General features: G+C 36.0%; 1 protein-coding gene across 18 annotated transcripts in view; it reads left to right on the top strand.

The window, feature by feature from the left end:
• The window catches only part of LOC106055108 (collagen alpha-1(XXIII) chain-like), a 178,040-nt gene that overhangs the window by 2,323 nt on the left and 154,347 nt on the right, over window positions 1-21,370 (top strand). The window lies entirely within an intron of this gene.

Below are 21,370 nucleotides of genomic sequence, written 5' to 3'. Positions count from 1 at the left end.
GGAACATAACCCTCAGTAAAAACATGTCATTGTCCACGGTCTCTTGCTAGTTTTTTAAATGCTTCCCATCTCTTTCCGGTCCTCTCGGCTTCATCTAGTACACTGCGTCGCCATGTTCTTTTTGGTCTTCCTCTACGTCTTGTGCCCTGGGGGTTCCACTCCAAGGCCTGTCTAGCTCTGTTGTTGGTATCTTTTATAAGGGCGTGACCAATCCATCTCTAATTTCTCACTAAGATCTGCACCTCTATATTTCTCTGTCCGCCCATCTCCCACAGTTTGGTGTTTTTCTATTTTGTCGTACCTAGTGTATTTTAAAGATATTTCTCAGACATCTTTCGATGAAGGTCTTTAATTTTTTTGTTGTTGCTTTAGCTGTTCTCCTTGTTTCAGAACCATACAGTAGGACTGCCTTAACATTAGAGTTAAAGATTCTTATGTTAGTCTAAGTCCCAGTAACGGAACCTAAATATAAAGATTTCATTTATAATATCTCCCCTTACATTTTTTTTTACATTCTGTGTAGAAACTCAAAGCTACTAGAGGCCAAACTAAAAAAAAAAGTCTTGTTTACACACTTCTCTTCGACGTTGATTAGATCATCACTTGACAAACGTCTTCTCAAGTAAAAAAAATCTAATCATAACAAAAACATACAATTTCGACGTAAAACCAAGTTCCTGTCTAATTTACTAGAAATAAAGAAACATTACAATCATCATAATTCCATTCATGCTAGTTGACTTCATGGCGAGAGCCAGATTCTAGAGCGACTAACTTTGCTCCAGTTTCTGCATGAGAATGAATGTTTCATCTTAGGGAAGCTTACTGCCTCCTCTCTCTGTCCATAGCCGCCTCTATTCTTGTCCCCCCTATAACTCTTCCTATATTTCACATAGCCAACTTTCTTTGGATTGCTGCAGATATCTCTGTATGATAATCTCCGATGTCCATTGGATCTGTTTCTCACAACAAGCTCAGCATAGGAGTTCAACAAACTGCAACTTGTACTATGTTATTGTCAATGTCTAATATAAACATTAAAATGTGAGAACCTTTATTAAGTATTCGAGTGAAAAATGTGACAAAACGAAGTCCACAGTTTGTAGAGAGTCCTGACAGCGTGCGAAATGTGACATGCATGCTTTCTGTCAATCTGAACTGTAGGAGAGAGAGATCATAGAACAGAATTAGGAGGGGGAGGGACGACACAAATTTCTGAGACTAATTGTCGAATTACACGAGCCTGCCCGTGCTAAGTGCGGTCAACGGGACATTACGTTTGCTGTTGGGGGGGGGGGGAGAGCTGGGTGTGGAGGTGAGGCGCAGGTAGGGGACTTGGTGCGTGGCGTGCCGTCGGGAGGCGAGAGGGCCATATGAGACGTGTGTAGTACCGCAGTTTTTGGTTTTATTCAGAAGAAGAAATAATGCCCAACCTGTGTGTGAGTACTGGCTTCAACTTATCTAGTCGTCTTCTGGTTAGATCGATCCATTACTTTCACCCGCTTTAAGAGTTATGCAGAATAACTATTACATAAGATACTTCAATCTATCCCTGTTACATCTCTATGCTTACTCTCATTGTAAGATTGCTGACAGCTCACGGTTAACGTACAGAAATCAGCTGAAGGTTTATGCTAGCGATTCTGGCCAAATTCGATCTCTAGCGTTTGATGCATTTCAAGAAGAATGGTTGCTCATAGACTTTCTAGGTACTCTGCCGATATTCATTGTAAACATAGAATAGCATGTTCTATTCAATTAGTATTGCTATTTTTTCTTAATTTCAAAACAAACTAGCGATATTGTTTAAAATGTTAAAATAAAAAACACAATTATTCCTAATGTGTGCAAACCCCAGCAAGTGATATGCATGTCGCAAAGCAACTTCACCGTTTGTCAAGAGGTTACCTTGTATAGAAAGGTCATGAGTCAATTCAATGTCGCTACATCTCGGTTGCTCTATTTCTCATTATATGAATTATTGGCAAGTTTTTTTTTCTAATTTTTTGCCTTTTCTTTTTATAATTTGAGGACATAAGCTGTCTTCGTTTTCTTTTTGAAATCAATCAGTAAAGAGCGCTACTTTTCTTCAGAATAAGCAGCGCTGCCGCTGTTCTGCTTCCCTCCTAAGGCTACACTTCTGCGCTTCAAAATCGCACTATATGTGAAAACATTCACGTCAGCGTTCATGTCTATTTCAATTACTGTCAAGATTTTTTAGTATTCAAAAAAAAAATGAATGAATAACAAAATATAACTGCTCTCAAGTCTTTCTTCTTGTTTGAATGGGTGTGTGTATCTCAGAGAATGTGTGCATGTGAACGTGAGGGTGTATGTGTGTGCGTGTGCCCGGAGGGTATGACAGTTACATAGAGAAATTGTGTTGTGGATGACTAGCCTGATAACATCCATTCACGGTAAGAGACTCACATACCGACTTAGCTCGTCCTTACATCGCTTCTATCAAGTCACTCTGTCGGTCTGTCTGGTACAAATCGTGTACGTGTTATTTCTTTACATCGCTTATATCAAGTCACTCGCGGCCTGACTGGTACACATATTGTACACGTTATTTCTTCCAATTCCCAGCCTCCGATCAAGTTGAAACTTCGCACAAAAATTCATTATCGATAAATATATCCATAAATAAGTAAAAACAATTAGTTAATTAATGAGTGGTAATTAATTAATGTTGTTTTAAAGACATAAATGTCAGTAGTTGTGCGGTTCTTTCCCTGAAATGAGCATTGTTTTTATTTAAAAGTATTTTTTGATATTTTGCTTATTTAGTGACCAAGTTTGAAAAGAACTCCTCCCCCCTTTCAATCTAGATCCAACAAGAAATGTTAAGACGTTGGCCATTTACGATGAATCCGAAAATTATTTTAAAAAAAGAAAGGATATTGTAAGTAACAGAATGTATAGCTCCTTCTTTATGATATAGCCTACAAAGTCTCACGAACATGGGACTGAGTTGTATTTAGATGTAGATACGTTTAAATTTAATACAGAAATTGCAAATTCACCATCGGCCTAGTACATATACAAGATGAGACAATCGTCACGTTGGCTAATCAGAGTAAAATAATGATTTCAGTTAAAATTCATTTCACTTACTGATTGAAAATACTGTTAATATTTTCTATTTTTAACTACAATTTTGAAAAGATAAGTTTTTTTTTTAAAATAATGAATGAGCCATGTTCATTTGAGTGTGTTTGTATTCTTAGTGGTACTGAGTTGTTCTCTGCAGCCTGTTGTTTCGTTTCGACTTTTCCCCACTGTCTTATTTTTTTATGTGCGTTCAAAGTTTTTTTTAAAACGAACGCGCCATTGTAAAAATTGAGACAATGTGATTAAATATGAATATAGTTCCACACACAGGAAGACGTCTGGGATGAAAGTAAAACAAGACGTTTAGGTCATCAGACCTTCGTCAGCTAAAAGCAAATGAAAAAGACTTAACAGCACAAAATAGGGTTTTGATTAACTTCTCTGTACGATGTTGTTGGCTATCGAGGCAGACTTTGTAAACTTATATTTTGATATACGACAGACAACTTGTTACTTGGGATATCTGTCGCTTGCACTGAAACTGAATCATTGAAGCGTGTAGCAAGAGCGTGAGCTCTCATTAAGTAGACCATGTCAGACCATGCGCGCAAATAGCAAATCAAAGCTTTTAGATTGTTTTGAAAAAAAAAAAATTACCAGCGTGTTTTTGTCCTTATTCTATCCTGCGTGTTTATTTCGCTAATAAAACTCGTTTTTTAATATGTATTTTTAAACTGCTCAGTAGGTCTGCACATTATCAACATAGTCAAGTGCACTCGACGAGCTGCTCTGTGGTTTAGTTTGGATTATCGTCCTTGGTTATTCTACAGCTTAACTGCGGCCCACCCCTGTCTTTTTTTTGTCTGTTTCACCCTACGTGCTGGGTCTCTTTTTTTCCCGTCCCTTTAGGACAGTGGTTCCCAAACTTTTTTGTCTCGTAGACCCCTTGCCATGCTTTCTGATTTTCGGTACACCCCTGCTTAACTTATATTGCATTTTAGCACATTCATAAACTAATTTTTCAAAACTAATTTCTAACAGCAGTGTATAAATTAATTAATTTGCCTCATGTATTATTGTACAAGTTTTCGCAAAGAGCAGTTTCTCGTGTTATTCTTGATCTTTCACATTTGGCTCAAATATTGGTCCTGCGTAGCTGTTTTCACTAACAGGAGAAGAGGCAAAGTTGAGTTACTGGCGCCTAAACCAGTAAGCTTCGGGCAGGAGGAACTCAATAGCCTTGGCTTGCAGCCCACCTAGCTGAAGGCAAATAGAATTCAAACCTCTGCTGCTTTGCAGCTATACACCCAAACATGGGAAAGGCCTCGTGGGTCAGCCCTGGGGAAAAATATGGAGCCGAAGACCATTAGGTAGTTTGCAGCTTTAATGCTCATCCCACCGATGTGCCCTTGAACTGTAGTGTTACTAAAAGAAATTCGTTTCATAATATCAGATGAAGGTTTGTGTAAAAGAGTTTTTAAAACTACTTCAATGTTTTATCTATAGTGTTTTTCATATTTGACTATAGGTATAGAGATCTTGTAAGACGCTCACAAACCACCATCTTTTCTATATGGTGTTGAAGAAAGATTTTGTGAGTCTATTCTGACATTTTTTTCTCACTTTTATCTTTTTATCAGGGTGGCATCGTCTCAAATAATGCTCCAGTTTAATTGATTTCATATGGTTATAAAAAGGCTCTTATTATAGACAACCGCTTAATTAACAAGGAAATAAATAATCAACGCTTTGAAATCAAGATTTCTTTTTGTTAATTATTAGTTACATGTAGACAAAATTAACTATTTAGATTAGTATTGTAATTAAATACAACTATTTTACTTTTGAATAATGAAATTAATATTTATAACTAAGGTACAAATCATTTATAAGTGTTTGAAATAGTTACATTAATGGGGTGTGAAAATTAAAGTCAAAGACCCCCATGAACATCTCATAGACCCCCAATTTACTTTTTCACGTTCGTAGACCCCTAGGAAGTCTTCGTAGACCCCTGGGGGTCTATATAGACCACTTTGGGAATCACTGCTTTAGGATCTCTAAATACCTCTCTTGATAAAAAGTGTGTGTGTGTGTGTTGCAGGGAAGCAATTGCTTACATTGTAGACAATTGCTTTAATTCCTGGTCGTGTGGTTTGCGCGCTGGACTGTCGTTCAGATTTGTCGATGGTCCCGGGTTCAAACCCTGCCCGCTCCCATCCCCCGTCGTCCTGCGGGAGGTTTGGACTAGGAAGTAATTATCTTCAACTCTGAAGGAACATCCGAAACATGTAAAACAACATATATTTGTAAAATAGTTAATTCCGTTACTATTGAATGATTATTTTATTTCATTGCTGTTTCAGAAGAACAAGGGGAGATAAATGGTTAGAAATTTGGGTTAAAAATAAATTTAGAACAGAGAAAAAAAAAAAAAAAGAAAAGATTCATTTCTCGTTTTATAAAAGAAATACATGAGAATACAAATATACAATAATACACACGAAATACCTGTTGAATACACAGAATTGCCCTATGTAAAGTATCTATATAAAGCTAGACTAATAATGTATTCAATAGAAAACTTTGTTATCCTGGCTTTAATATACTAGATATTTTCCGGCCATATATAGGTCGGCCATGAGCGGCGAGAGATTCAGGCTTATCACGCAGTCCAGCTAAACCTTAATGCCTAATGTCAGAATTAAAACTAGCCGCTTGATTGAAGAGAACTAAATGCCATGCTATCTATTGTTATCTCGTGGACGGCTGGCCATCTAGCCAGCACACTGTCTTCTTTAGTACACGTAGGCATGGTGGCTCCTAGACTGCCTGAAACAAAACTGTTTTCTTATACTTGGACAGGAATAAAATACTTTTGTATTACTTAACTCCCCTATATATATATATATAATGGTCTGTTCCCACTGGCGAGGTTAAAAGGACACAAGCATTACCTTCCCCTGTCTGTTGGACCGTTTGGGCACCATGCTAGATTTGTCGACCGTCTTTCTCCATTCCTCTCCTCTTTCAATGGTAGGCCGTCTTCCCATCGCTTTCTCTGTCTGCCTGTTCTTCTTTTTCCTGGTACTGTTCCTTGAAGGAAGGTCTTTGCAAGCCACGAAGACCTTGTAATATGGCCAAAGATTTTTAGCTTGCGTTTTTTTTTACGATAGTTAGTAGGTCATCGTGGGGTCCAATCGCTGCCTTAACCCTGTCTCTAATTTCTTAGTTTGTGATGTGGTCTGTAAACATCAACATACTAAATGTAATGTAAATTATGACAGCACTACTCACGTATCCCACTAAGCAAGTTAAAGTACAATACTTCCGTTTGAACGACAGCGGATGGCGGCGGACAGATTTCAAACCCGTGACCCTCGAGACGACAGTTCCAATCAAATACCAAACGAACAGCCATCCATCTTTCGCAATATGTACTCATGAAATAGTCAAAACTATTAATGATTTAATCTGGAAAGTATGGGTGGGGGTGTATACTGCATATAATGAACTATGTTATTATAAAAAAAGTGTGTTTTATAAATAAGCGCCAAAACGGCGCACCAAAACGGCGCACCAAAACAGCTACCCCAAATAGTCCGCATACAGGGTACAAAAGCATGTATTATAGTTTATAACTGTGATGCCCAAACTAATGCCTGTTGACCACATCCGACACGTGACGCGGTATAAAATAAATCCCCAGAGGCTCAGTTTCTTTGGGATTTTTTTTTCCCGTTGATGCGACCAGTAGCAAACGTACCGTACATCACTTGTGTACTATATTAGGCTCCTAACCAACATAGACTTTATTTTTGTAGTCTAGACTAAAACATTACCTGATAAAATACTATTACTTTTTGAATTGCTTACAGGAGCGCCCAAACACTTCAGACGACTACTAACTTGCCCCGCCATGTGCTTTTAAAGCCATCTCATCCTTATATTTGTCGTCTGCAGCCACAGTGGAGATTATTCTAACATTAGTCTGGTTATGTTCTTTTAATATCACTTAATTCCACTATGCTTACAGACAGCTGGAGGGAATAAGATATCTAGGTCAGCGTAATAAATATTTATAACTGGAGACACAAGCAAGACAGATTTCAATGGCTGTCTCGTCTTGTTTGTAATCACTACATACTCTGGGTGAAATGAAATGCTGAAGTTACTGACGATACGTAAAATAAACCTGGGGCTCATCTATAAATCTGCTGGAACATTTTTCAAAGGATTTAGTTCACGCTTCTATTCTTCTCACTGTGTGCAGTGTATAATCTGTAATGTTAGTGATAGTTGGTTAATAGGTGCTGTTAAACAAGACATTACTAAGAGCAAAACTGATGTTCATAAACAATTTTTAATAAGGATTTTAATTCTGTTGATGCTAATAAAGTAAAATCCGGTTAATCGGAACACCGCTTAATCGGATCATCCGCTTATTTGGACCGGATCCTGCTGTATAGAAACATGCTTGTATTATAGAAAATATTCGTGTAATCGGACCAGCAGGTTATTAAACCTAAAATGATCGTGCCCAGAGGTGGTCTGATTAACCGAGATCTGCTGTGTCACATTACAAAGAGAAAGTTTATTTTCCAAACAGCAAGAATTTTAATAACAATCAAAATCTTTGAAGCTATTATAAGATTAGAGAAACAAATAACAGTTATTAGAGATTTCAAATAAGAGATTACAGAAAAATTTCAGTTCAAAATGACAATCAGATGTGAGATTTTCATTCCAGATTACAATGAGAGGTTTCAATTAAAGTGCACGATTTTAACCAACTGGGGATTGTCACGATTAACTGAACAAGGTCAAGGACGCAAAATGTGCCACGAATGTCAGAGCTTGGAAAACTAGGATTCTGCAATGCTAAGAAAATGCACAAGAACTATCTATCTATCTATCTATCTATCTATCTATCTATCTATCTATCTATCTATCTACCTACCTACCTACCTACCTACCTACCTACCTACCTACCTACCTAGCTACCTACCTACCTACCTACCTACCTACCTACCTACCTACCTACTTTATCAATACATCATTGCATTTGCTCTGTATAGTTCCATGGTCTGTATATTAAATGTGTTTAATTCTGACTCCAGCCTCCTCCTCCACCACTTTTTAAAAACATGTATCTCCCTCTGACACTACCCCCCCCCTCCAATGCATTGTACATGTAATAGTTTCCAATCTAAGGACAAAGAAAAACGAATGCTCTCCTCTTCTAAGAGTTGAACTTGGGAGTCCTATTGCTGGCGCTGATCATCTTACCATCAAGTCGAGAGCTTTCAACATTGTGACAACTGAGCTGCTAGATTTTCTGGGAATAGATCTCAGATCAACTTTCGATTCTTTCTAAGCAGAGATTAGTGACCATTGTTTGGTCCGGTGTTGTTATTTTGAAAGTGTCCTAGAAGGAGCCAGATCATTTCCATTCTTGTATCTCATTAATTCCAAGCAAAATGCATTTCCCTTTTTTTTTTCTAAGGAGTTAAAGCAGAAAAATGCAAAGTGTTATTTAAAGGGTTTTTATTTTCGTTGGTTGGGATCAATTCAAAACGTAAATGTATATCTTTAAAACAAATCTCAAAGAAACTTGGATCAGTTGTATTTATTGTCTTTTTCAAAATGGTCTGATTAGCATGTGAGAGTAGACAGAACGTGAAAGCACGTGAACATACAAATTGGCGCCATATTATAAATAACTCTAAAGTTAGAAGTCAGCTGATGAGAGCTGCAGTTTCTTTTTTTTTCAACAGCTTAAAGAACATTGGGAGTTATGACTGATGCAGAGCTGTAATAGTTGAATAGATGTCTGGATACAGTAGATGCATTATTTTTGTTTAGGTATTTGATGCTCTTCTGATTAGAAACTTTGTTCACATATTTTGTAAAACTGGCGATTTAATCAACACTAAAAGTCACCTTTAGAACTCCCGCACCCGCCCTGAAAGAGCAACTCCTGACCTCCCTCCGGTCAAAACTATATGCTTTATAATTCTTCCAGTTAATCTAGAGTTAATATTTCTTACTCCAACTAGTCCTCTGTTAGGCTGCGGAGCGATACTACTTGGAACTACTTCCATGACCGCACAGCACCTGAATAGGTCCCCTCAGTCAACGAGTCCTCGACGCAGGAGAAATAAAAAGAATGTTTGAACAATATCACCTTTAACGGCTTCCCATGAATGATTTATCCAACTCAGTTTTTAATGATGAAAACTGAGAAGTTCTGTGTAGATCTAGAATAGAACCATGGACAGAATCTGTGTAGATCTTAAGAACACGGTGTCAATTTTTATTTGTTATAACAGCGGTCATTTTTTAGCGAAAGTGATATGGATACTCTTGTTATTTATCTTGCTCAGGAAAATAAAAGTAGAAATATTATTAAACACCAAACAGAAGCAGTGATAAAGGTGAAGAGGTCTAGAAACATGTTTTTCTTTATCTCTTTATTTTGTTCACTTCTCGAGCTGAGTTCAATGGCTTCAAGAGAAATCTTTTTTTCAGCCATTTGTTGAAATATACATAAGTTGGCGACAGACAAAAAAAATGCTTATATGCTAATGAAATGTCTGTGTATATGTGTGATGTGTGTGTGACTTTGTGAGTGTGTGAGAGAGAGAGAGAGATACTGATTAAACATTCTAGGGAAAAAAAAATTCTATCTATCTATCTATCTATCTATCTATCTATCTATCTATCTATCTATCTATCTATCTATCTATCTATCTGTCTGTCTGTCTGTTTGTCTGTCTGTCTGTCTGTCTGTCTGTCTGTCCGTCCGTCCGTCCGTCCATATATTCATATATCAGTCATGCTACATGCTCCGTTACAGCCACACACTGACCACTGCAATACACGATTACGTCCCTCTTGTCTTTTGTCACTACATAATAAGGCCTGTCTTCGAGTCCAAAGATTAATGAGAACTGCAGTATTTCACGTGGCTACGCAGACCCGGCTATGACCTACATATTTTGCCACATTTAGCACAGACATAACCATTGTCCGCTGGTGGTCTATTTATGTCACTACATATTTTCGTTTTACATATTTATGTCAGGATACAAACATGAGTTATTTTTACTGGACCTACAGACAAGCTTCATTTCCACTAGACCTACAGACAAGCCTAATTTCCACTAGACCTACAGACAAGCCTCATTTGATTCAAATCTCAAAATACCTTGTAACTTAAAATACTTTTTCAAAATCACATTTTTTTTATTAGAACAGATGATCTTGTGCTTCAGGCAGTCTGTGCTGTTCAAAATGTCTGCTATCTGGTGAAGACGATCTGTGATAGTGTCTAGAAATGACACTTAAAATTATAAAATAATCTTTTCATTTCATTCAAGTTTTGTTTGCTCTTAGTATGAAATGTTTTCATTTCAGCACAGTGGGATATACTGGGATACAGTGGGATATAGTAGGGTAGTTTAAAAAGCTTTAAAATATATTGCTTTTTTATTAATGAATTTTTTTAGCAACATGTAACATTCAGACGATGTAGGTTAAAACTTTTATTATTATTTTAATACTAGACTACTTACTTTAGGGGGTTGGAAAGGGTTAATTTTACATAAAAGAACTGATTATTCCCTTTTCTTCAACAAGATATTTATTTCTTTTGTTTCCTTGAAATTAGATCCGGCGCTTTTTTTTTCTTTTTAAACATCATATTTGGCGGGGGCGAGGTGGCTGAGGGGTTAAGCTAGGGGTCATGGGTTCGAATCTCGGTGAAGACTGAGATTTTGAACTTTGGGATTTTTAGGGCGCCCCTGAGTCCACCCAACTCTAATGGGTACCTGAATTTAGTTGGGGAAAAGTAAAGGACAACCTACTCGTTAACCGTTGGCCATAGAAACACGTGACCTCAACATCATCTGCCCCATAGATCGCAAGGTCTGAAAGGGGAATTTTAACTTTTTTTTAAACTTTAGCATCACAGTTGGCAGCAGAGATCTGATTAGAACATATGCTGCCGAATTCAAGTAATGAACACAAAAAAGACGAAAATCACAATGATTAACTTTAGTTCTCTGAAGCATCCATAAATGACGTCTAACAAACTAACTTCACTTTACATGTTTTATGGCCTTTTAGATATTTAACAAAGAGCTGCGCTTTTTTTCTTAATTGTCATTCACTTATTATTAAACATAACTCAGACATTCTGCTTTTTAAAACCTGAGTTTCATGAACAATAACATCTACATTTGATGTTCTTGGCCTCATTAAAGATATCAACGTTTTTATATAGACAAGTTACATTTTCTCTTTTTCTCTGTCATAAATATTACATTCTAAGCAAAAGATAGTTTGAAATTTAATAATTTCCGGTATATTCTACGCAGTCCCAAAGTATTCCATAGACAAAATACTATATCCTTAAAACATACCCCTATAAGTCAAATATGTAACAGTTTTGTTTTAAACCTATAAAGCTTGTTTTAAAACGTGGTTTTAACAAGACCACAAAACGTTTCTGAACACAATTATTAGTGCTTTAGCAAGAGCACAACACTTATCTATACACAATTATTAGTGCTTTAGCAAGAGCACAAAACTTTTCTATAGACAAATATTAGTGCTTTAGCAAGACCACAAAACTTTTCTATACACAATTATTAGTGCTTTAGCAAGACCATACAACTTTTCTATACACAATTATTAGTGCTTTAGCAAGACCATAAAACTTCTATATACACAATTATTAGTACATTAGCAAGACCATAAAACTTTTCTATACACAATTATTAGTGCTTTAGCAAGACCATAAAACTTTTCTATACACAATTATTAGTGCTTTAGCAAGACCATAAAACTTTTCTATACACAATTATTAGTGCTTTAGCAAGACCATAAAACTTTTCTATACACAATTATTAGTGCTTTAGCAAGACCATAAAACTTTTCTATACACAATTATTAGTGCTTTAGCAAGACCATACAACTTTTCTATACACAATTATTAGTGCTTTAGCAAGACCATAAAACTTTTCTATAGACAAATATTAGTGCTTTAGCAAGACCATAAAACTTTTCTATACACAATTATTAGTGCTTTAGCAAGACCATAAACTTTTCTATACACAATTATTAGTGCTTTAGCAAGACCATACAACTTTTCTATACACAATTATTAGTGCTTTAGCAAGACCATAAAACTTCTATATACACAAGTATTAGTACATTAGCAAGACCATAAAACTTTTCTATACACAATTATTAGTGCTTTAGCAAGACCATAAAACTTTTCTATACACAATTATTAGTGCTTTAGCAAGACCATAAAACTTTTCTATAGACAAATATTAGTGCTTTAGCAAGACCATAAAACTTTTCTATACACAATTATTAGTGCTTTAGCAAGACCATAAAACTTTTCTATACACAATTATTAGTGCTTTAGCAAGACCATACAACTTTTCTATACACAATTATTAGTGCTTTAGCAAGACCATAAAACTTTTCTATAGACAAATATTAGTGCTTTAGCAAGACCATAAAACTTTTCTATACACAATTATTAGTGCTTTAGCAAGACCATAAACTTTTCTATACACAATTATTAGTGCTTTAGCAAGACCATACAACTTTTCTATACACAATTATTAGTGATTAAGCAAGACCATACAACTTTTCTATATACAATTATTAGTGCTTTAGCAAGACCATACAACTTTTCTATACACAATTATTAGTGCTTCTGTGTAGGTGGTGAGGGAGGAGTATTCACCTCATGCAAGACTTACCGCCCCTATACATGTTTTGTTTAGAAACAACAACAACCAAATCCTCCTCATGTCTGTAAGAGGCGAGTGGTCAAGGTGGCGGCCTAGTATAAAGTTAACTATTCTCATTTGTGGCAGTGTTTGAATGTTGAGATGAGCAAGTGGATAGAGCCACTCGTTCAGTCTATGAAGATATCACTGCCGAGGTGAGAGAATCCGCCTGAAATGTCGGCTCTGGAATTGTTTCTTTGTTGGTGTTGAAGTTAACATTTTTCAATTACACGGCTGTACGCGAGGAATGTCGAGTCGAGATGAAAGATGAAGTGATTCCCCATCATTCCTGTCAGTAAGTTTGTTACACCAAGTCTTGTGATAAGTCATCTTCTACCTGCTCGTTTCTGGCTTCCAGGTCTACTTGTAGGAGTTGTTTTTTTTTACACCTCTTAAAATCTTACTAAAAATCAGTTTGTTTTAAAAAATGTATACTTTAGTTAATATATAGACATCGTCAAGTCTGTGAGAATTAGAACATTTGAATGTTTTCAATGTTAGCTTATAAATAAGCTTATCTTATAAGTTACGGACGTTCGATCAAAAGAGAAGATATTTACATCGTACATGCATCCATGTGCCAATCTAGTCTTGCATGTTAATTAGTGACTCAAAACTCTGCTTTGGTTTTCCTGGCTGATTCAGGCAACCCGTTTCTTGCGCTAATGGCAGTCGTGAAAAAGGAACACGTATGATGTAGTGATTGCATTTGGAAAATGAAATGTGCTGTGTATTTCTGGGTATTTTAATAGGTTGTGGTATATTAACTTATTGTATTTTACAGTTATTGTATATTAAATGTTTACAACCATGAGATATATTCTGAGGAATAATTGAAGTGCCCAGGATCTAAGTTCGGCAGTTCGTGCACGGAATCACATGTATTAGTCCTGCTGAAACAACCCTGAAACATGACTAAAATATCTTCTAGAAACTACATTGTTGACTAAATAGTTCTAAAATTTACTTTTTTTTCTGTGCAAGCTGTCTCTTGGTGGGTGAAATAGCAAAACTGTGCAATACTAGACACAGCAATTGATGTGATAATGACCTGGACTAGACACAGCAATTGATGTGATAATGACCTGGACTAGACACAGCAATTGATGTGATAATGACCTGGACTAGACACAGCAATTGATGTGATATCGACCTGGACTAGACACAGCAATTGATGTGATAATGACCTGGACTAGACACAGCAATTGATGTGATAATGACCTGGACTAGACACTGATCTCAAACTGACACTCATTTGTTTTGTTTTTTAAAGTTTCATACTTGAAGATTATTACATTCTACGAGATTCATTCTATTACATTCTAGCCCAAATATCCTGCATGACGGCAGTGAATGACTGTAAGGAATGACCGCAGGGGATGACAGCAGGGAACGACCGCAAGGGATGACAATAGGGAATGACAGCTGGGAATGACTGCATGGGATCACAGTAGGGAATGAGAGCTGGGAATGACCGCAGGAAATGTGAGCAGGGAACGATCGCATGGACTCAGCGCTGGGAATGACTGCATGGGATGACATACGGGAATGACCGCAGGAAATGAGAGCTGGGAATGACCGCAGTGGCTGACAGTAGGGAATAACAGTAGCGAATGAACGCATGGGGTGACAACGGGGAATTACCGCAGGGGATGACAGCGGGGAATGACAGCAGGAGATGACCACGTGGGATGACCACAGGGAGTCGTTCGAAGAACTCGGGACCATCGTGATGACAGTCCGAAGCACATAGGCCGAAGTACATAGGGCGAAGTACATTGGCGAAGTACATAGGCCGAAGTACATAGGGCGAAGTACATAGGCCGAAGCACATAGGGCGAAGTACATAGGCCGAAGCACATAGGGCGAAGTACATAGGCCGAAGTACATAGGGCGAAGCACATAGGCCGAAGTACATAGGCCGAAGTACATTGGCGAAGTACATAGGCCGAAGTACATAGGGCGAAGTACATAGGCCGAAGCACATAGGGCGAAGTACATAGGCCGAAGCACATTGGCGAAGTACATAGGCCGAAGCACATAGGCCGAAGCTTAAATATTTTATTTCGAGTTCTTTTGGTTTCTCACCACTACAAGAATCTCCGGCATTCAATTGGATATTGGGTCATCAAATTGATTTATCGGTATTGGAAATACGATGGCGTGTTCATGACCTAAACCCTTTGTAACATTTGATTGTGGGTCAGCCATATCAGTTAATCATTTAATATGCTACTTTAATCTGTGATGTCCAAATAGATCACTGACCTATATTTAGTCTATGGGTATCACCTTTTTATTCTTTATTACACTAATCATTTGTTCATGATGATTAGTCATTCAAACTACCTAGACTTTAGCTCAATGTAATCTTGATTGATCAAAAATAAATTCTCTCTACCAAAAGTTTTATAAACATTTCAAAAGATCTGATACGAATTCTATTCGCATGAACTGTCCAACGATGATGATAGAAATAATACACATTATAAGATAGAAATAATACATATACGATAGAAATAATACATATTATAATATAGAAATAATACATATTATAAGATGTAAAGTGCCATGCAAATTATAAATAGAAATTATCGCAAGAAGTCGAAAGAGAAATTAGAATGTAACCTACATTGTAATCTTTTTGTGGCGATACCACATTGGTGACGTCATCCAGAACCTTTACATTTACATTCATTCATAATAGTGCCTGTATTTTTCTACGACAATCACAATACATTATTACATTAAAAATGTATGTATGTGTATAAACTATAAAATATTAAAATAATCAATGATAGTATTTCATGTTTTAAGGATTTGATTTTTTTTTTTTAAAATTTTTTTAAAGCTCATTTTGTCATTCTTGCAGCTTGCTCAGTGCGTTATGGCTCGAGTCGGGACAGACAATTTTAAAACTGAAACTTAAAAAAAAAAAATATAAAAAAAAAAAAAATAACGCAGAGACATTTTTCTTTCTCTCTCTCTCTCTCTGTTTTTAAAAAGTTATTTAGATTATTTTAGATCCCGTCTGCTTGTCTATTCATTTTTTCCCCCGCCTGTTACTGTGTTTTGATTTAAGTCTACATATTTTGTCTGTCCCTTTGTTTAATAACAGGGAAGATAATAACAAACAGGTGTTTAAAGGTTAATGATGATGTTTAGACTGCGCGTGCCCGTACACTCATTGCAGTGTTTAGAGAAAACAAAACACCCACACACATTCACACACACACGCCCTCACACACGCCCTCACTTATCATTGATGTTCTCGTGATATTTGATTTGGATCTTGTCGTTTTGTCATTACAGCGCGCTCTGTTTATAAACTTGCACATCGCCTCACACCTAGGCGTGAGCAGCTCACACACGCACGCGCACACTCACACACCTGACGTCTTGACATTTCACTCCCCATACCTCCTCGTGAGTACACACGTCATACTCCGTGAGTTATGACCTACCGATGGCATCACTCTCTGTCCAGTAGTGATTACATTCCTGGGACATACAAATGATAGATTGCGTTCTAATGTCATGAGGAGAAAAAAAACATACGCTTTGCCACCACATTTAGATCTATAGCCTCATGAATAAAATCTTTTAGCTGTTGTGGCTATGACATATACGAATTTAGTCGATGCAATGTTTGTTTACTAAGGCATTGTATACACAGCACTATGATCATCAGCCTTCATTGTTGAACTTACGAAACGAGCTATAAAAAATACTTTAAAAAAACTAACAACAAAACTTATATAAAGAAAAAAACCGCTCCATTACTGTCATTTTCTCAGTATTGCAATATTTTCCCTTTTTCTACATTAAATAAAATTAATCAATTACAAATAATTAATTGGTTACTTTTTTTTTATTGATTCAAGTGTTGTCATCGCCAATAAATGATTTTCAAAGTTTTAACTTGATCTTAGAATAGAAGAAAAAAAGTATAAAAGAATCCTTCCAGACAGACAGGCGGAACTAGTTAATATAAGCTTTGTAAAACTGTGAATCCTAGCTTCAATAGTAGGTTAATCTTTTTTTTACTTTTATAGCCAGACCCCCCCCCCCCACCCCAGCCCGACTCCTCCACCAACAGAGATTGAATCAAAGCGCATTCAGCATGCTCTATAATAATAATAATAATAATAATAATAATAAAGGGACTACGATGAATTTTGTTTCTCTTTAGCGAAACTCGACCCTGGCAGTGCCAGAGAATGACTACTTGTTCATTTCTAACATAATAATAATAATCTTTATTATCCGTAAGGAAATTTGTCTTACAATTTTGTGCATTACACCTTGGTACTATCCTAGACAATAAACTAAATTTTACTGCAAATACTGATTATATCAGCAAAAAAAGGGCAGCAAAGATTACGGTTACTAAGAAAACTGTCCTCGTTTAATGTTAGTGAAAAGGCCTTGGCTATGTTTTATCACGCTATAATAATAATGATAATTCGGATCGACCATATTGACAGACAAGACAGTAGATTTCAATAGACCAAATACACTATTTATTGATAAACGTGAAAATATCCACAATTTTGATATACATTGTATAGCACTATCTCATAACATGGAAAAAAAAGTATGAAAACTTTTTCTTAACTAGCGAGGCGCGGTGGCTAAGCAAAAATGCGCTTGGGGTCCCGGGTTCGAATCCTGGTGAAGTATGGGATTTTTAATTTTGTGCTGGTTGGTCGTTGTGCTGGCTACATGACACCCTCGTTAACCGTAGTCCACAGAAATAGTTGACCTTTACATCATCTGCCCTATAGATCACAAGGTCTGAAAGGGGAACTTAACTTTTTTTTTTCTTAGCTAGCAATATACCCTCGTGTTGTTTTGGCTGGAGAGGTGACAATGAAAACTGACAACTGACCATGAATATACCAAGGAAGATTCTCGTTACTTTTCAAAGAGCGTTACTGGTGTAGACCCTCCACATTAAGTCATCCGTCAATGTTAACTGAGCTATTTCCTTCTAAAGAATCTCAATCCGTGGCAAGGCGAGAGAATGAATATTAGTTCTTTTTTTTTTAATAATTGTACTGTTAGCATTTGTTTATCGTTAATTCAGTAATTACATTCGATCACACCTAAACAGGTTTACCAGAGGTACACATACTCCAGATTGAGAAACGCTAATGCTAGGTTTATTAAAGACTATGTTACAGTAATTACATTCGATCACAACTAAACAGGTCTCCCAGAGGTACACATACTCCAGATTTAGAACCGCTAACGCTGGGTTTATTAAAGAATATGTTTTATGACTGTGAAGCCAAACGCAAAATGTCGGAATAAAAAAAGATAAAAAAGAAAATGTTGTATAAGAGAACAAAAAAATGCAACATTGTAAAGATAAGTGACATTATCAGCACTCCATATCAAGTCAGACTATCGAGAGGCCGGAACAGACACAAGGATGACACCTGATACTGGATTAACATTAACACAATTTTGACAACCATTTTAAGAAAACTAAAAGCAACTTGCAAAAAAAAAAATCAAGTGCAACCAGGTGGGTAGGGGAGATATCATGAATGAATGTTAAAAAGTCGGAGAGAGAGAGAGAGAGAGAGAGAGAGGGGGGGGGAGAGGGAAAGAGGTGAGATTAAAGTTTAAAGTTCAAAACATGCCATAGACCTTAGAACCAGCTGCGTAACACAAAATAAATTTTACAAAATCCAGATTTAATCTTAGCGCACTACTTTATGTGAAACAGACGGTAGTGAAAGAAGTCCCATTGCGTAGGAATTTAAAATCGTGTTCAACGTGTTCAAGTGACGGGAACGAGTCGGAAGCTCTAGAATGATTTGTATCTGACGTAGATTAACCCCTTGATTCCTATTCAGTCTAGTCTAACCTTATACCATAGCATACTTGGTATTCTTATGATGGTTGGGGTTCTACACATAAGACACAGTTGAATACATTGTTGAACAAAAATTATTAGCATATCGTCATTGACTAAACTTATTGTCAATTCTCCATTTCGTCTTTTCATTATGTTATTTAACTTTAGCTAATACATAGTCTCTATTTAAGAAATATGGACAGTATAATAGTATATTATAGTATAACGCATCGTATTTAGAAATTATTGGTTATAATGACCCCCATGTGTTAAGTTCTTCAATAGAAAATCCATCTTGATTAACATGTTATGTGGAGATCTACATCTACCAATTTCCATGAAAAGAAATGTATATTTGCATTAATTGAAGCTTCGTATAAAATCTTCGTCACGTGGTGGACGTGTCAAGGATATCACAGAAATGAAAACAGGAAGTGTATTTATTTTTTACTCTTTTCTTAGTAGCTTCGAGTTTCTACACAGTAAATAAAGGAAGGGGCGATAATTAAAAAAAAAAAAAAAGAACATTTTTTTAATTACAAAGCCTATATCCAAAGCCTAGCTAGGATTTTTCCATCGGTTGGGGGCCCGGGGGACTTAACCTCTTTGGGGGCCCCTGCATTTTGCGTAATATTAATTTTTTTATGTAAAAAACACTAATTTGTGGGTACCCCCTGAAGTGGGAGCATAGGAGGATTTTCAAATTCTCCCCCTCCTCCTCCCCCCCCCACCCTAGCTACGCCACTGCCTCTATCAACTCAGTCTGTTTGTCTATTTGCTTTCTGTTTGTCTGGTACCTATTCGGAACATAGTACTTCTCCCACTTCTCGGATCAAGTTGAAACTTTGCACAATTAGTCACGTGTTCCTAACAAAACATCATTCTATTATTTTCAATTTAAAAAAAAGATTCGTAAATGAAATTAAGTCCATAAGTTTTAATGTTCATTCTGTCTTCATGATGAGTAGATTTCCATTACAATTACAGCATGTTTTATTGCTTGTTCTGTTTTTTTTTCAAGATTTCTACACAATGACATCATTGAATTGAATGTGCTCTGTTTTTTCTTGACCTATACCAGGACCTCCGGCATACACTTAGAAATTTGACATCAAATATAAGTGAAAGGAAAATATAGACTCTCAAAACCAATGTAACAGTCGTATTTGATTGTCACGCTTGGCCAATGCAATAGGCCTACCTCCAAAGTGTAACAGAGTCCAATCTATCCTCGCCTTGAATGCATCTCTATAATGTATACTGTGCTTTGTAAATATACTTTCATTAAACAGGATTATATCTGAATGGAACTTGTATTATTTAAAAACATGCTATAAGGATGAAAATATTGTTTTTGTTGTCATAATGATATCGTGGTAGAGAGGTTGTTATTGCCAGTAGTCTCCCCGTCCTTACATTCGAAGCTCATTGAAACGAAACCAAAATTTCATTTCTTTATGCTAATTTGTCAGGTCATATTTGGAACAGTTTGACCTTAACATATCATTCATTCTATGACTTTCTAGCAACAGAAAATTATACCAGAATAAAAGTGACTCAACCTTGACCCTTACCTGCTGCTCTAATTAGTCGTTTGTTAACCACTGCTCCCCCCCCCCTTTTTCCGTGTTCTCCCTTATGTATAGTGATGTCGTGGGCTCTTGTTAAAACTTGTATCTTGTAGCGACAACCCACTTTAGGGAGACAATGGAGCAGCGGGCCATCTCGGTCACATTAAGTTAGCAGCTACACTGCACATGTTCAAATAATTATCTCTACAGGAACTTGTTAGCATGCAAAACAAAAACAAAAAACTAGGTGTCATTTAGTCATTTATAAATATAAACAAAAAACTAGGTGTCATTTAGCCAGTTATAAATATAAACAAAAAACTAGGTGTCATTTAGTCATTTATAAATAGAAACAAAAACTAGGTGTCATTTAGCCATTTATAAATATAAACAAAAACTAGGTGTCATTTAGCCAGTTATAAATATAAACAAAAAACTAGGTGTCATTTAGTCATTTATAAATATAAACAAAAACTAGGTGTCATTTAGTCATTTATAAATAGAAACAAAAACTAGGTGTCATTTAGTCATTTATAAATATAAACAAAAACTAGGTGTCATTTAGCCAGTTATAAATATAAACAAAAAACTAGGTGTCATTTAGTCATTTATAAATATAAACAAAAACTAGGTGTCATTTAGTCATTTATAAATAGAAACAAAAACTAGGTGTCATTTAGTCAGTTATAAATATAAACAAAAAACTAGGTGTCATTTAGTCAGTTATAAATATAAACAAAAAACTAGGTGTCATTTAGCCATTTATAAATAGAAACAAAAACTAGGTGTCATTTAGTCATTTATAAATAGAAACAAAAACTAGGTGTCATTTAGTCATTTATAAATAGAAACAAAAACTAGGTGTCATTTAGTCAGTTATAAATATAAACAAAAAACTAGGTGTCATTTAGTCATTTATAAATAGAAACAAAAACTAGGTGTCATTTAGTCATTTATAAATAGAAACAAAAACTAGGTGTCATTTAGTCAGTTATAAATATAAACAAAAAACTAGGTGTCATTTAGTCATTTATAAATAGAAACAAAAACTAGGTGTCATTTAG

The sequence above is a fragment of the Biomphalaria glabrata genome, chromosome 2 (assembly GCF_947242115.1).
Source record: "Biomphalaria glabrata chromosome 2, xgBioGlab47.1, whole genome shotgun sequence".
NCBI lineage: Eukaryota > Metazoa > Mollusca > Gastropoda > Planorbidae > Biomphalaria > Biomphalaria glabrata.
Note: the sequence above shows the minus strand (reverse complement) of the source record. Positions and strands in the feature narration are given on the sequence as shown.